The sequence below is a fragment of the Chamaea fasciata genome, unplaced genomic scaffold (assembly GCF_029207755.1).
Source record: "Chamaea fasciata isolate MVZ Bird 193981 ecotype frontalis unplaced genomic scaffold, bChaFas1.0.hap1 SCAF_7, whole genome shotgun sequence".
Lineage (NCBI taxonomy): Eukaryota > Metazoa > Chordata > Aves > Passeriformes > Sylviidae > Chamaea > Chamaea fasciata.
Genome location: NW_027094092.1, coordinates 48648069 through 48665737, shown reverse-complemented (window position 1 = coordinate 48665737; position 17669 = coordinate 48648069). Strand labels below are relative to the sequence as shown.

Genomic DNA, 17669 nt, shown 5'->3' with positions numbered 1-17669 from the left:
ATTTCCCAGCAGAACATTATCAGGTTCTCTCCAACAGCAGCCCCTGGGCAGTGACCCGTTTGAGGAGGCCCTGATCTCAGCCAGCTCTGTTCCAGTAGCTTGAACAGGGTGAGGTTTATAGCCAGTGAAGGGGGTTTGGCTGTCTTGCTGCACAAGGAGTGCCATACAAAATCACTTTTAACAGATTTTGTTTTGCAGACACATGCCTAGACCTGTTGGAAAGCTCAAACAGTTCCATAGATGTTGAAAGACTTTGTTCCAGAAAATGTATGTTTAAAGGCTATGCCTTTTGTAAAAACATAATTTCCACATTTCACTTGTGAGTTTTCCACTGTATTATAACACCCAATACTGGATGAAAGATATATTTATATTCTGTGAAGAAAAATTATCTTCTATGAGGACATAGCCTGTAAAGTTCTTCTCGTCTACATAGGTTTATTTCCTTCTAACTGCATATATTTTTTCTGCAGTCAATTTTAGATATTCATATTATTCTCAGCTAAGTTTTTCAAATGATATATGAAGTACTTATTTTATCAAACAGCTGCCACCAAATAGTCTTAAAATGAAAGATTAAAATCCTCAAAGTCAGTCAGTGACAGCATTATACTTGCATATACAATCTTAATACAACCACAGGTGTAGCAGTTTTGAATGCCATTTGCATATACTACTTCCTCAACATAGGATCTTCTTATGATCTTAGAAATATATCTGAAATTCAGCAGAAAATAAAGACCAGGTAGTATTTTCACAGCTAAATTACAGGAAATGGAAAAATTATTGTCCATGTGTTTTGAAATCCCATATATTTAATACATTACAGCTTCTAATACGTGCAAGTGAGGTAGGGGTGCGGGGAGGAAGGGAGAGCTGAAGGGGTCATGAGATAATAATCATATTTTAGAGGATCAATAATCTCTAAGGAAGGTGCCATTTACTTGAAAACAACAGCCCATAATTGCAACCCTAATATGATACACAGTAAGGTGCATGCTCAACAGTCCTCTTTGAGGTTATCAGGAAGTGTAATATTCTGGATGTTTACACATTCTTTCAATAATTTCTATATTCAAGTTTGGGGCTCTTTTTTTTTTCACAGATTTAATGGTCTTATAATACTGTTTTGTGTTGTTTTGTGTTATACACATACTCATGAAGATGAAGAGAACCAACTAGCAATGTTTTCCCAAAATATATTTTGTTTTACAGAGTGAGGAATAATTTAACAGGTATGAACACATACTAAGAACTAATACCTAGTTCTGTATTTTATTTCATCTCTGACATTGTATTTCTCTTTCTAAACATCTACTGTACAAACCTTTCCCAACCAGTTCTCATAAAGTATAACATCATTCCATGGGCGATCATTATTAAGTTATAGTTCTGATTTAAACTGTTTCAAGCTGAACAAAATGAAGCAAATAATTTTCTCATTTTTACTGTTATGCAAGATTTTCTTAATAAGAGATTGGAGTTTTAGTGGAGTTTTACAAAGACTTTGTGATAAAATCCGGAACAAGGAGAGAATCCTCACTCATATCAAATTTAGAGAAATGTTTTCTTCAATATGCCCCTTTACTAGAATGCTATTCATCTCATAGATCTTACACTTTCAAGTGTATAAATATCAGAAAGAACAGTGGTATTCATAACTAAACCAAAGAAAATAGATATTTTTCTGCTTTTTATTTTATCTTTTTTTTAATTTTAGCTTTGTCCATCAGCTAGTTATTTAAAACTTCAAATTTTCTTCCCAAAGAACTTCTTTATTCTTGTCTCTCCTTGGTGAAGATATAGGGCTAATTTATATGCAGCAAACACATTAAAATTCCACAAGATTCTACATAAATATTTCTCTATCCCTTCATACAGTATTTCATTGTTACAGTACTTGGTTTCTCTACAGTTTTAACAGAATACATGTTCTATATTTCCTTATAATTCATAAGAGAATACCTATTAGATAAGAAGAAAGAAAAGTTAAAAATGCTGATATGGATTTCCTGTATCAAAAAAAAAAAAAAAAAGAATAGCTCTTTGTCATGGTTTAGGGCAAATTTGGGAGGAAAAAAATCCCCTCTATCCATCTTACAATTTTAGAGCCCGTATTATACATAGCCTAATTTAACACAGAGCAGATATGCCTCGCCCACTGTCCTGCGATGATTGTACATTCCAGTATCCCCATCACCTATTTCTTTTCTGCTCAGAAATGGGTTAAGTAGCTTTTACTACTGGAAAATTTTATGGTTTTCAGCCAAAAGGGCATGTTACAATGAATAAGGCAACACCAAATTTCATCTTAGCAGTTTTGCTGGCCTATGCTGGAGGAAAATTGTAGACAATAAATCATATTTTTTCCTCTAGTCTGATATTTCCCATGCTCTCAAAAACTATTATAAGGGTTTTTTAGATTTTTTCAGAGACAAAAAAAAGAAATTATAATTGCTCAATTTAGGGAAATATATGAACTTCTAAATTATTGTAAACTAGGGCAGATGCATCAAAAAACTTTTAGAATAGTAACTTTTAGTTTTCCTGTTACAGTATTAAAATTTAGAGATGAAATTCTGTTATATTTCTCTCTAGTGACTACTTTCATTGAAATAGGATTTCATTCAGATTTATTGTGAAGTACAGAATGGGAGATGACCCCTTAAGGCAGCCACTCATTTCTCTTGTAGCAAATTATGTAATTCCTGAATTTGATTCCCAGTGTACATGAGGCATAAGATGTGCTTTAGTTAAAAAGAACAGGGATGAGGATCTAAGATAGAGAAGGGCTTTATTCAAGTGCTCTAAAATGGATTTTGAAGATGTTTTCAGTTTTGGTATCTGCTGCTCTGTGAACATGTGTTTTGAGATCAACTTCCATGAATTCAAGTGAGACCGTTTTTCTCATGTTAGGACAGGTTAGTATGAATCAATTTCTCCCACATAAAAAGCTGAATGCCTATTTGAGACGTACTTCTGCCTATCTGGGCTGATGCTTTTGCAGGCATTGGAAATTTTGCTGCAGTTTTACGACCTTTGAGAAATTTTACCTATTACTTCATACTTTGGTGTTGGGAATTTATATCGCTGAGTAGAAGTAAAAAAACCCCAATTCTCAGAAAAGCATTGCCAGAATTCTCTGCCCATTCCTTTTCCTTTCTGTTATAGCCCCAAATTTTATTAAAACAAAAAGAAAAAGAAGAGTGGTGGTGGGAAAAGCTTTTACAAGAAAACAAAGGTGTTTTTTTCTTTTTCTAACAGCAAGAAGAAACATTTAGCAATTCCCAGATGGAGTAATACAAGGGAACACAAGTAATTGTGTGTTCAGGCCTACTGCCATCACTAAAGATAATCTCTTGTATTCCTTGGGAAAAATTTTTGACATCAGCTCACTGAATTTAAAAAAAGAATCTTCATCTATAATTTGCACAAACCCACGATGATGTGCAACCCCACAAGCCCGGCCACCAGCAATGAGTGTGAATATCTTTTTCAATGCCATGGTAAGGTGTGGCTGTTTCCGAGGTCATCCTTTCCATGTATTTCTGAGACTTCCAGTCAACAGATCACCTTAAGCCATAAAACCTTCTCCCTAGCACATGCTTTCTTTTCCAGAAAATTTATTTGAGACAGTATAAAGGTAATATAGAGCTAAACACACCTTTGCACAACTTAGTAGACCTTTCCTGATCACATTTGAGACCCAGAACACACAATTGATTGATCTTTGTACGTATTATGCCTCTGTCACTGTGGCTGGATAATCCTTCCCCTTTAGCTAAACAAGTTAAATCAGAACTAAAGCATTAGTAAGTCAGTTATGGCGGTTTTTCTTGGTTTCCTTTGGTTTGGTACTAACCAGGAAAGAGTACTCCAGGTTGGACAAAGAATTTTCCATCCTTCCAACCCTCATGCATTTGGTTTGCCTACAGCCCTAATACATCTTCAGCTACCAGTGAACAAAACCATGCTGCATCCACATACATCTTTGCCTGTCTCTTGTCAGGTGCTCCACTGAAAACAGAATTACAAGGAGTACTTAACAGAAGACCCTTTTGTGGTGAACCCATCATCTTCTGAAATGTCTTTATTTCAGTGCAACTGCCTTTCCATTCACTTGATTTGTATTTCCTGTCACAGTCTAAGGAATTTCTATATTATTTTCATTTCGTAAATCCATCATATGAGATAGGTTTAAGAAAGTCAATAATATTGTATCTTTTTCTCCATTCATCTTGAGAAAGAACATTTTTTTGAACTTGTACATTAATGATGAAAAATTGACTGCAGTTCTGGAGAAGAATTTACTTATTAAAATTGGAATTAATCATATAAAAGGGAAATCCTCATTGCCTTAATATGTAGTAACCACAAGATCTGAAAAGATTTTCTTTGTCTTGGGTTTTGTCTTTGCTCTCACAATCCTGTTTATTTTTCTTTGCAATAATACAGTTTCTGGTCTGTGAACTACCCTTGATACAATATTTAAAGTAATAATTACATGGGTCAGAAAATTTGTCCAAATGTCTTGTGACTTCCTAAATTAAAATCAAAACTTAACCAGTTTTTATGAAAATACATGTATTTTTTGTTCATTTTCAAGGGGAAAATATAGGTCATTTTCTGCATAAGAAATCATATTGAACTCACAGAATTTACACCAACAGATAATTTGACTGAGAAGGTACGAGATTTTGAATTCTTCCATACTACCTACTTTAATTATTTAGCAGACATAAGCCCATATATCGTGTTCGGTTCTCACTGAAAAAATAAAACAAATTACATGTTTTCTGTGTATCAAGGATAAATTATATTATTCGGAATCCCAGGTGACTGGGAATAAAAACCTGTTAAAATGTTGAAGATGAAAGCAAATTGTCACGTTTTGGGTCTGGTCACAAAGATAAGGTGGACGATGCATTTTCTGGGCAACCAGCAAAAATATGAAGAGCACAGGACAGGTTTGAGGTGTACTCTTTGATCATCCAGACCACATGGAAACAGGGAAGCAGGAACATATTGGTAACAAAGTCTTATGGTGACATATCTGTTTCTACAAAAGTTAAAGAAAGCAAGTAAAGGAAAAGGCCTCTGCCTGTGTTTCTGGCCAGCCTGGAAGAACTGGCTGAGATTGTGCAGATGCAAAGTAACCTGTCAGAGTGACCATGAAATAGATGACAGAATTAACAAGCCTCAGATGGTTAGGAGGGAGAACACAAACATCATAAATCATGGAGCTCAGGACAGCAGACTGCAATAAACACTTGGAGGTGGAAGTGCTAGATTTTTACAAAATGTCAGTAAAACGGGGAGTAGGAATTGGAGAGAGCTGCTAGTGCTGTTAAAACAAACAAAAACAAAAGGAATGAAAAAAGGACAACTCATAGGCAAAAAGTATCCTAAACTAGAGTGTCAACAGTCTAGGAATAAAATGAGAAAGGCAAAACATAACTTGTGACAAAGTAAAACATGGGAGAAAATTTAATATTATTAGACTATTAAGAAAAATGCTGGTTTGCTCCTCAACAGGAATCTTGAGAAGGTCACAGTGTTGGCATCTTCGCTTCTATCTTCACTAAAAATGTCAACTCTGATCTTGCAGCTAAGAAAATGAGCTGCAGAGACAGAGATGAGTAATAAAATCAGAATAGTGACAAACAGATTGGAAAATAGGTAAATGAGAGGTTTCAAGACAGGCTCAGTGGAAATTCTCTGTAGGTATTTTCCTTAAGCCTGCCCTTTGTCCCATGGATGATAAATGATTATATTTTGAAAACCTGTCAAAAATAAATAAGGATCCACAAAACCAGAAAAGCCACTCCTATATCTAATTAAAAAAATTTTAAAAAGGAAAAGAGAGGAGAGACAAGCTAGAGGAGAGAAACCACTCAGCCTACTTCCAGATTTAGAAAAAATCTTTCAATGAAGAGTCAAACAAATCATTCACAAACACCTAAAAGACAGAAAAGTCATGATTGCCTGAATGGACCTTTCAATATCAAATGATAGTAAATTAATCTAATTCTTTGTATGAGATCAGAATTGCTAGGGTGTAACAATGAAAAATAAATAAGACAAAAATAATTGGTCACAAAAGGAGTTGCAGGTCATAAGATAACATGAAATTGGGTGGGAGTGTTCTGCTGAAAGGTGGGAAGGCTCAGAGAGGGATCTTGACAGGCTGGATCCATGGGTCAAGGCCAGTGGTGTGAGGCTCAACAAGACCAAATGCCAGTTCTGCACTTGGGTCACAACAACCCCAGGTAGCTCCACAGGCTGGAGGCAGAGTGTCTGGAAAACTCCCCAGCAGAAAAGGAGCTGGGGGTTCTGGTAACAGCAGCTGAACATGAGCTGTGTGTGCCCAGGTGGCCAAGAAGGCCAATGGCATCCTGGCCTGTGTCAGCAATAGTGCAGCCAGCAGGACCAGGGCAGGGATTGTGCCCCTGTACTCAGCACTGGTGAGGCCACACCTCAAATCCTGTGTTCAGTTCTGGGCCCCTCATTACAGAAAAATACTGATGTGCTGGAGCATGTCCAGAGAAGATTGACAGAGCTGAGAAGGGTCTGGAGCACGTGTCTTGTGAGGAGCAGCTGAAGCTGTTTATTTTGAAGAAAGGGAGGCTCAGGGGGGACCTTGTCTCTCTCTACAATCACCTGAGAGGAGGCTGCATCCAGGTGGAGACTGGTCCCTTCTCCCAAGTAACAAACAACAGGACAAGAGGAAACAGCCTCAAGTTGCAGTAGGGGAGATTTGGATTGGATATTAGGAAACGCTTCTTCACTGAAAGGGTGGGTAAGCACTAGAACAGGCTGCCCAGTGAAATGGTGTAATCACCATTCCTGGAAGCATTTAAAAGACTGACACTTATGGATATGGTCTAGGGGAGGGCTTGGCAGTGCTAGGCTGATGACTGGACTTAATGATCTCAGGAGTCTTTGCATTGTAAATGATGCTCTGATTGTGTAAGTCAAAATTAAACTTCACTGGTTTGAGTATCTTTTCTTTAATAGAAGCCACTAGCAGGTGTCAAGGAAGAACATGAAAAAAGTATTTTAAAAATGTATTTAACTTTTATGTGGTAGGCTGTCCTGGGTTAATCAAATATGCAGCTTAATGACTTTCAGAGCTGGAAGTTCCATCAACAACTATTTTGGGATATTCTATTCAAAATTAAGGTATATTTAAATACAGTATTACAGAATTTGATAATATATTTTCAAAAATCATTTATAGAGCATATGAATATAATATTATTGTTAAATACAGAGATTATACCAAAATTGCAGACATTTCAATCACTGAAAGATCTAAGAATAAAACTCCAAATAATCTTAAAAGAATAAAGAACACTCCTGCAAAACCAGGATTCATATTAGAGGGAAAAGAAAAAATGTTACTCATTTAGATTACACTACACTGATAGAGGATAGGGAGTGACAGATCCACTCTGCTGTAAAAGATCTGAGGATTAAAATGGATCAGATCAGAGCGCGTGCCAATAACATTGCCAAAAGCAAACATACAGCCTAAATGAAAGGCTGGCTGTAACAGCTGGTGCAGCATCCACTGGAGTAGGTTTTCAGTTACAAGCACTGCTCCTCGAGAATAGTCTAGGTCATCCTAAAGGAGTTAAGATAACAGAATGAATGATAGAATTCAATAAAATATTGTTCAAGAAGGGTTGAATGGGTCATATAACCTAAAGGAGAGAAATTTGAAAGGAATTTTAACAGTTTTCAAATGTGAAAAAAGTAGCTGTAAGGAAGAGACTAAGCAATTCTCTCTGAACACTATGGATAAAGCAAGAAGTTTCACACTTAAAAACTAACAAGGAAAATTCAAAGCCAGGTCTTGGAAAAACATTTGGACAACCAAAGTTATTCACAACTTATGTGAATTATTCACAACTTAGTTATTATGGCTCAGTCTCCATCACTGGGGATAATCTAGGAAAAGACAGACAAACACCTATCAAAAAATCCTTAGGCATAAATGACACAGCTTCATTTTAAGGGAGTTGGCATCCTGGGTCTTTTCCCATTTTATTTTCTGTGTCCTTTCAGGTTTTTTTCTCTCTGTTTTTGCAGAGGAAAATAACTACTTGAACAAATCACCAATGGATGTTGCAACTACTTACTTTTAGTTGCATTTGAAAATAAGAGTCCTTCCTATGAAATATACTGTCTTGCAACAGTTAATACATATGGCTTTATGCAGAAATGACTGACAAGGTCTTTCCTTATTTTTTTTCTGAAGGAGATAAAACTACATGGTTCTAATGCTTTCTTCTGGCCTTAATATCTAGATTTTATAAATATATTAACTGAATACTGTTGAGTACTGCAACACATCGCCCAGAGGTGTTATAGAATCTTCAGTCCTGGGCAATATGCTGTAATTGACCCTGCTCTGAGCACAAGTTTGGACTGCACAGTCTCCAAAGGCCCCTTCTAGCTTCAGCTCTTGTGATTCTGTGAGATCCTGTGATTTCTAGATAGCAACTACGTTAAATGCATCTTATCACCATGAATCAAGTGAAAACTCTGAAGCATTCAAGAATGAAAAGAAGAAAAATCGATGTGAAGAGCATTTTCTCTCCTGTCATGGTCCACATGGCTTTTTTATTCTGATGTATCCTAATTATTTTTGTTCCAACTGGATTGCTTTTCTAATGAAAATTAGGCTCTTTTCTGCTGTTACAAGGGTGGGAAATGAATCTGGTGAAAATTACAGACTTTGTGAGATGCTACCCTGTATGTATGTGATAAGCAGTTATACAAAAACATAGAAGGCAGTTTGGTAAATGGAGAACATGATGAGATGCTCCACATGAATTGGGAATTATAAAGACCAATTTAACACAATAGTTTAGAATGGATATTATGAAATTTTAAATGAGAAAAGGTAAGCTTTCAATGGAATATGCTTAAAAGAAAAATAGACAAAATACTGGAAGATGTTCAGGGTGCAGAGAAAAATGGAATGGAGGGGCAAAACCAGGAGGAATCAGCTTCCACAGCCCAGTGAGGGCTGCTGTCCAGTTCTAGGCCCTCACCATTGAAATCTGGAGTTGTGTCATATGCAAGTCACATCTTTAACGGATACAAACTCAACCATTCTGCGAATGAGGGTTCTTTCGTAATAGTTCTTTTTAAAGGCTCACAAAGAAGGTTTACCTTTATCTCCAAGACAGCAGAAGCAGGACAACCTAACTAACCCACTTCTCTGTTGAGTCCGTATTTTCAGAATAAGATTCACTTCCTTTGATTTATCTGTTCCCTCAGAAGAAGCCACATAGATAGTGCAAACAAATCCTTCTCATGACCTAAGGAAGAGATAGATGCTTCTAAATGGGAGTGAGAATCACAAGTAAACACAGTGCTATGCTAACCAGAGGTAATAGTAACAAGATGACATGGTGTCCCCTTATCAAAACTCTGAGCTAAAAGCTTGTGCAAGCCTGTCAATGAGAGCCTCAAACAATGTGCTGGATGTTGGCACTTATACCAAGTACTTTGGAAACAGAACACTCCTTAATTCACTTAAATGGCTCGAAAATGGAAGCAGTGATTATAATTTATGTTATAGGTTAGAAGTTAAGTTCTCTTATGCAGGAAACAGAAACTCTGAATATGAGACCTTCCTGAGCCTGGTGGTTCAAACTCAAAATTTCCATCTTCCATCAGCATGGATTATCAATTTTAGAAGGAAGTTTTGCATGAGAATTGCTTTCCTGCAAAAGCTCTGTCATCATGCAATAAAGAATTCACTGTTCCCAAATACTAAGAAATTTACTACTCAAATTTACTAACAAATTGAGAATGTAATTTCATTTGAAAATTATAAATAAAGGCAAAGTCACTGTTAAAGAGAATTCATCTGTGAATGGCAAATTGCCTCCAGAAGCAAATGCGCTCATTACACTCAAAGAAGGGATGAGATCTCCCACAGTTAAATAAAACTAGTAGGAAAAATAATTGCTTGATAAATCAGAATAATTAAATTTTGCACATGTGAATGCTACTGCACCTCTGTCTTCAGTACAAGGCCAGCCCTGTAGCAGAGAAAGAGCACATAAAGCTCAGCCTTTACTCCCTGAAAAATGTATTACTGAAAGAAATAGCACACCTTTTCCATTTTAGCACTTCACTAATGAGGAATGGGAAATCTTGCCCCATAAAGCTATTGGGATCAGAGCAGCCAAAAACTGTGATGATGCTATCTAGTTCCAGTTCACCTCCTGCAAACATTCCACTGATCATTAGTGTATCTTCTAGCATTTAAAAAAACGCAAAGCAATAGTCTCTGCTTTTCTTTGGGAACCTCTCTGACAGGTAATTTTTTAGTTTGTCTGTCTTCTATGTTAATTTTTTGTATATCAGGTAAATAACTGTTTCCCCTTATAAACTTCCATAGAAAAAAATACCCATGAGGCCTTTAAACTTTACAGGTACTGTGATTGCTCTGTGTTAGTTCTGAAAAGAAGCTTCTGCCACTATCGTTTCAAATTTCAAAAGTTAATTCTTGATCATTCAAACTTTTTTTGTGTTTAGGCTATCTAAACACAGTTATGTACATCTAGGCACGCACACATTCATCTGTTGTTCATCTGCCTGCTGCAGTCAGCAGAAATCCAGCCAATGCAACCTAGAGCACAATTCAGTTCACCCCATCCAAGGGAACCAGCAGCTGCTGAGCTGAATCACTCACTCAGCTCCAGTGGCTCCAGCCTTGATCTTTATTGACTGTAACAACGGCTTTGATACTGAGGGCTCAATCCATTGCCCACACAGAAGGAGGCAGTGCCATTTGAGATGGACAGCATAACCTGCCTGTCCTGTTGGCAATACATCTTGCAGAGCTGTCAAGGTGCCTTGCATACTCCAGGGCATCTGAAATGGCAGCAGTTCCTCTGTGGGGGTGACTGAAGAAAGCCATTAGGCCACAAACAGACTCCTGCAGGTAGGCATAACAAATCTGGCATCTCAGTTGTCAGCTGAATCTCTGGAATTTAGGAATTTGAAGTTTTATCTGGAAAGACCCTGGTACTGCTATAGTATATGCAGCACTCGAAGGTGTGGCTTATTATGGTTTCCCTCCTATACAAGACACTAACAGGAGGAGAGCACAGCACAAGCTCATTCATATCTGTTCCTCAGGAGTACAAGGATGTGTTGCATACTCTGCCTTCAGAACCAGTCAAGCAGAAAGCACCAGCAAATCCTTTCACAAGTGTTACAGAAGAGTGATTTTGGGCTTAAGGGTCATTTTAAGGCATAGCTATATGATTAGATTTAGATGGTCATAAGTTAACTCCACATTTTATGTTCACCTCAGGTTCACAATGCATTTAGACACATTACTACAGGATAACATTTGAACTAAAAATTCACACTTCTCAGTTTATTCATGCAGGCTCAGTAAACAGCAAACTGGGCTACAATCCAAGCTGGAACTGGCCTGTGCTGCAGAATCTTGGGCATCAGATACTAACCTTTGAGTATTTAGGTATACTCAGACACTTTGGCGCTGACCCCCTCACTGCAAGATCACCACAAACTTGGTACATTGAAGCATCAGGCAACAAAAGACATACGAAGCACGTTCTGTAAATTTCAGTTCCCTGAGCAATTCCCTTAAAAAACGTTCAGATAATCTTATTACTCATGTGATCTCTGTGCATTTAATCTCCTTTTAACTTCTCCACTGCAGCATTTTTGTAGAAATTGACGATAATAAATGTGATTATGGATGCAGTTTACACAAGTATAGTTCCTGATATCCATTTGGTGGTTAGCTATTCTTTTAGACCAGATACTCCCAAATGACTGAGCAAGTTCTTTGAGCTTCTTCCCAACATGCCTCTTGTGTGTATGCGTCGTGTCTGGCAAAAACTCTAGTGTCCACTGAGAGAAAGAAGACATGTAGCAGATGCTCGACTGCATTTCGTTTCCTGCTTGACTGCAGTGACTGCTCTGAGAAGTAAAAAATCCAGTCAGTAAAACAAACTGCCACAAATGCTCACTATGGGTTGTATCATTTGATTATTACCCTGCTTATTCTCTTTCCCTAAACAGGTTTCTTCAAATTTCCCTACCAATCTATAAACTCCTGAATTTTTATCAGCTATATCTCTTCCCTCCAGGTAGTGCCCACTCTTCCTTTTTACCCCAAGACTGTTTTATTTATATGTAGGATTAGATTTTTCTGTTTGTTTTTGTAAGGAACTTATTCTTGAAATTAGTTCCTGCCTTTTTACTAAGGGATGGCGTGTTCTATAAAGTATTCAGTCTCTAAATCACACAGAGAGAAAAAAAATGCGATGTCTCCCATTTTCAGATTTGAAAGATGTCAGAAAGCAAGGTAAAAATGGTGACCTTAAAACAATCTGGTTCATGATGATGCTGCCTTTTAGTCTCAATGTCCAATTTAATTCAGAGCACATGCAGGGTGAAGACTGCAAACTAAGACTAATGAGTATGACAGAAACATGTGCAGTAATTCATCATCATAACAAAGCATAGCACAATTATCAGAAATTTCCTGTAGACTTGCTATGATTACAGGGAAACAAATTGTTTCATCTGCTCAGTTACAAGTACAAGAATACTGAACCAAAAACCAGAAAGGAATTGTTGCCACCTATATACACAAGTTATCCTTTTAGGATATGACAAATGTACAATTTGGCTTTGTTTTTGTGTTTGTACACTCAAATAGTACTCATTCAGTGCCTGGCCAAATGGGTCTCCATGTTCTGCAACAGGACACATCACAAAAAACACAGGAAGAAGAGGCAGCTGGCTGCAGGGTTTGAGGAGTTAATGGATGTAGTAATCACAATACCTTTTTCATGCTTGCCAAAGACTTTAATGCAGAAAAATTTCAAGTAAGAATGGAAGGAAGGGAAACCTTTAATTAGTTGGAATTTACTTATTTTAAAAAAAATCCTTGTCTCTGCTTGCTGTATCTTCCTGAGAAAACAGAAACATCAGCATCACTTTGTGAGCAATTTGGTTTGGTCCTGTTCCTGGTGTTCAGCTACCTGGAGTACAGTTTAGGCTGCTGTTTATTTGACTCTCCTCCCTGAGGACCACTCTTCTGTAGGAAAATTAAAGCTATGTAATGCTTACACAGACATTTCTTGCACTTCTGCTGGAGAACAAGACTCATTCTGAGTAAGCACTAATAATAGACAACACTGCAAGCAGCTGCTTGGGGCTCACATGCCTGAGAGACATAATATTAAAGGAGAAGTCACTGCTGAAAGGAGCAGATAGATTGCATTTGCTATCACGGATCTCTACTGTGTTTCAGTGATCATGCCACTTAGGTAAAGTGGGACTTTGAGAGCTAAAGTCTAATTAAAATAAGTGGGCGTTATATAACCATGCTCGGAAGGCAAATTTTCTGCAATATTCCTTAGTGACTAGAAGCTGCCTTCCTTTAAAGCATTTACACAACCCAAATCTAGAAATTTAATGGTTGGAAGATGATAAGGAAATAAATTAGATTTTGGAACACAGCAGTCAAAATAATTTCAGGGGTATACGTAACTCTTAGCACTTAAGTCCCATAACCACATCATGACCCAAATCAACTGGAAGGTCCCAGTTTTTCTGGGAAGGCTGAATAGCACACATCACACAATTGCTTTTTAGAGGACGTCATCATACATCACGACAAAAGTCATGTTTCAGGGAATGCCTTAGCTCCACCAGGATATCCATTATGGTCAGGGCTGCACTGCTGAGGTTCCAGGGATGCATCTGGCCCAGGGAGTGAATTAAACCTTCCTGTCCTTTTTTTTTTATTTTTATTTTTTTTTCATTTGTTTGCCTTTGTTGCTTTCATTATTTTCTTCCTCAAACATTTTCCTTTTTTGATCTTGTCTTTCCTCGTTATTCTCTCTTTCCTGCTTACTTCCAGATTAGCAACAGGATGGAAGTCCCATGGGGAGCCCCACTTGGCCCTTTTCTGCTAAGTACAACAGCCAGTCCTGGCAAAGTGAAGGCATTCTTATCAGAAGCAATGGGCAACACTGTTCGAAGGGTCTACTTTGGGTGTCACAGGTTGGTGATAATCTGTCATGCTACTGCAGTCCAGGTGACAGTGCAGCCACTGTGCTCTGGGAGCACTTTTCTCAATTACCCCCACAAAGGAACCACATAAGGTGCAAAGACAACTAAGCTCACTCACTCGAACTGAGCCTGCTTTGCTAGCATTGCTTTCTTAAGGAATGCTGCACAGAATTCAGTCTCCAGTGAGGGAGAGCCTGCTGTAATCAACCTTATGAAGGAAAATATATCAGCCTTGAATTAATTTCACTGTATGGATGAATTCTGGCAAGTTCCTGGAATTTTCACAAACCAGTTTCATCCACCCTTAATTTACTGATCTACTTTTTAAAATGTAAACAACTTTCAAATCAGATTTTATTGCGTTCGAATATAATTCTTGTCATGTTCTGTACTTTTTTGCTTCATTTCCAAAGAATGTTGTGATGATTAACTCACACATTATGTGATGCCATGTGTAATGCTCCCTTGTGACAGTAACTCAAATTGCTATTTTCATGCTATCTTCCTGTCTCTCACTCTTGTTTTATTTTTACTATATCCTTTTACTCATTTGAACAGAAATATTTTCAAGAATATATTTCTGTCTCCTTTTGCCGACTGCCAGCTCACAGAGTCTAGAACAATCGGTAAGTGGAAACATGCAGCTGCTACAGCTTTGCTTCCAGTTGCTACAGAGCTCACTTTCCCAAGAATTCTCCTGGTACTTCATCTGCAGAGGTCAGTCACTCATCAAAATGTCAGCAAGTTGTCTGTGAACTCTTTAAATGCCTGGTTAGCCAATGAGGTATACAGCAAGGGTTCAGTTCCAACAAGCAAGGAGCAAGCTCATAGCTTTACAACTTTGTTATATTCAAAATAAGATTCAGTACTTTTAAACCTTCATTCTGGATATCAATAGAGAAAGAGAGCTTCTGGATGTTAACTGATCATGGATGAAATGGAAATTATTTTTTTAGAATATTAATTATTCTTAACCTGAATAAAGATGCAGATAAATCCATTTCATTTTACCTATTGAATAGAAGAAACAAGGCTAAAATTTTAAAGTTCCATAACTCAGACAGTGATGTAGGAACTCGTATAACATTCATGGAGAGTCTACAGCAATGGAAAATCCTGAAAAATCTAGAAGAGAAGAAAGTGACAGAAGACACGCAATCAAGAGAAATTTGATGTTTCTCTTGAATCCTAGTTGCCCTTGATCCCATCAGTAATAACCCGTTACTGTTCACAAACTCCATATCCCAAATCTATCTAGAAAATGGTAAGAAAAATAAGGATAGGAAAATTCAGCTTTCAGGAGCAGGCATAGTTTAATCACCTATTTTCCACCAAGTGTTCTGTGCACAATTGTCTCAACAAAGGAGGAACAGAATACAACCAGGAAAGCCCGTGCAAATAGATGTTTGAGGTTAATTACTCTTGTGAGCCTATCCAGGGCTGGCACTAGGAAACTCTATCATCCCATAACAAGAAATGCAGTCTAAAAAGATTGATTTAAAATTTTAAGTCAACCTCCTCGTTAGAGTAGGACTGTTCTCAAAATACTCTAAACAGTAGTTTCTAGTTTAGCTTTAAACACACAAAGCAATGGCTTTGCTCTTCCTTTTCTTGAAATCTATCCAAGTTTGGAATTTAGTATCCAGTCCTCAGTGGCTTTCGCTGTTCTCCATTTTCAGTTGCTATATATACAACAGAAAACTGAAATTTACATTAGGCGGCCCTATATGAGTGTGCTCAATCAGTAAAGATGTCTTCTGCATATAGGGCCTATATGGGTGCAGCCTCAATAGCTGCCAGACATCAGGATGGAAAAGGCCTTAGTCTTTCACATCACAGCCTGATCACCTGCTCTTTTATCCTATTACTCCCACAGAGAGAGCACCCCAAGGAACATCTCCAGTCAGACTGCTCCTCCTTGCTGTCAAGGTCACTTACAGACATTAGCAGATATTCATCTATCCTTAGCCAGTAAACTGAAAGATGTTTCACTTTATTTGTACATCCTCATCTAATAATGTTTCTCTCTGAATTGCCTTCAGTTCACTGCACTGTTAATTAACTTCTATGCACTACCAGAGATGAATGCATCTCAGTAGTGACTTAAGTGATTTCTCTACGGCTTGTATTTCAGTTTTCATTCATAAAACACTTCAACCTATATTAGTCAAAATTGTCCCCTTTTGTAATACTTTAGCATTTCCATAATATCACTCACTGTAAAGTAAAAAAAGGGCAGAGCAACAGAGGAAGTAAAAATTTAAATACCAATATTTGTCTTTGCCTGAAATACTCAGTTAGGTTACAGAAAAAAAAATTCTGAGTGTTAGCTCTGTACTTTCTACATGTGATTTGCATTATTAAACACCAAAATGTGAGCCTTGCCTTAAATACCGATATAATAGGACCTTAGTTGTTTAGCAATATTGGTATAAGCTGAAGTTTCGTACCAAAAAACCCAACCCAAACCATGTAAGCAGTACAAAACGTGTCACTGTGGCAAGGATTTCTTCAACAGCCTGCAAATAGCACACAACTTTTCCTGAACATTTTAAGGACATATCTAGAGTTCACAAGCATTTTCAATTTTATCACCTAATTATTAGAGAGATAATTTGCAAGAGTAAACAGTTCACACAGTCTGAACTTCTTAGCATTACAATGAACATGGATATAAAATTATTTAGTTACATAATAGCAGAACATGTCTGACTTACACAGATGTTGAATCATCTAAAGTTTAAAGCTGAGGTTTCTCAAACTGGTGGTCTATAGATTTCTGTCAGTGGTCTGCAGCTGAAGGTTTATTGCTGTCTGGGTACACAGTATTCATTCCCTATGGATAATGGCAAGAGAAGAGATTCATAACAAACAAACTGACCAAGAAAAAATATTTTGGTTTACCAGCAGCAGTAAAAGTATGTATTTTAAACAAATAAATGCTCAACAGTTTTGGTTTGTCCTGCCCCATGTCACATTTCAGTATACATAATTTCCATTAACAGTTGCTGAATTTGGCACAGTATTATATATATGTAGAAAACATTTGGCCATGGTTTTGTTACAACTGCCTCTGCGACTGTCACAGTTCCCCTTTATTCTTGTCATTGTCTGCTCATCTTATTTAACGTCATTCATTCTAATTTCCATGCTAATAAACTCAAATTCAAAGCCACAGATAAAAATAGGAACCAACATGTAGTACTATAAAGAAAATATACCTTCAATTTACTGTCTTAAAAAAAAACATTTTAAATTACTTTTTTTTTCTTTTAACAAGTGATGGCTAAAATCAAGTTCAGGAATACATTCAGGAATATTTGTTTATTAAAACATAAAAAATTTCCACTGCCACAAAGCAAAGACTCAATTGCTCAACAATCACAACCAATTCCAAACTTTCTCAGATCTAATGAAACCACTGCTTTAACTGTATTAGTTATCCGAGTAGTACAACTTGCACTGCAGGATATAAAAGATTCATGTCAGTAGAGATTTAAGCTCAGAAAAGTAGAACAATACTTAATGGTTAGTGAACTGCATTGGAATATTCCTTCAAGCAATTTCTCTTTTTTCCTATG

General features: G+C 37.1%; 1 protein-coding gene across 2 annotated transcripts in view; it reads right to left on the bottom strand.

Annotated features, from left to right (window-relative positions):
• TUNAR (TCL1 upstream neural differentiation-associated RNA) overlaps positions 1-17669 on the bottom strand; it is a 135006-nt gene that overhangs the window by 45894 nt on the left and 71443 nt on the right. The window contains exon 1 of one of the 2 annotated variants that reach the window (XM_066186916.1): positions 16806-16894. The exons of the other annotated variant lie outside the window; for it this stretch is intronic. The gene's annotated coding sequence lies outside the window, so the exon portion shown is untranslated. Of the gene's footprint in view, positions 1-16805; positions 16895-17669 lie in introns of those variants that run through there. 2 annotated transcript variants of the gene reach the window in all.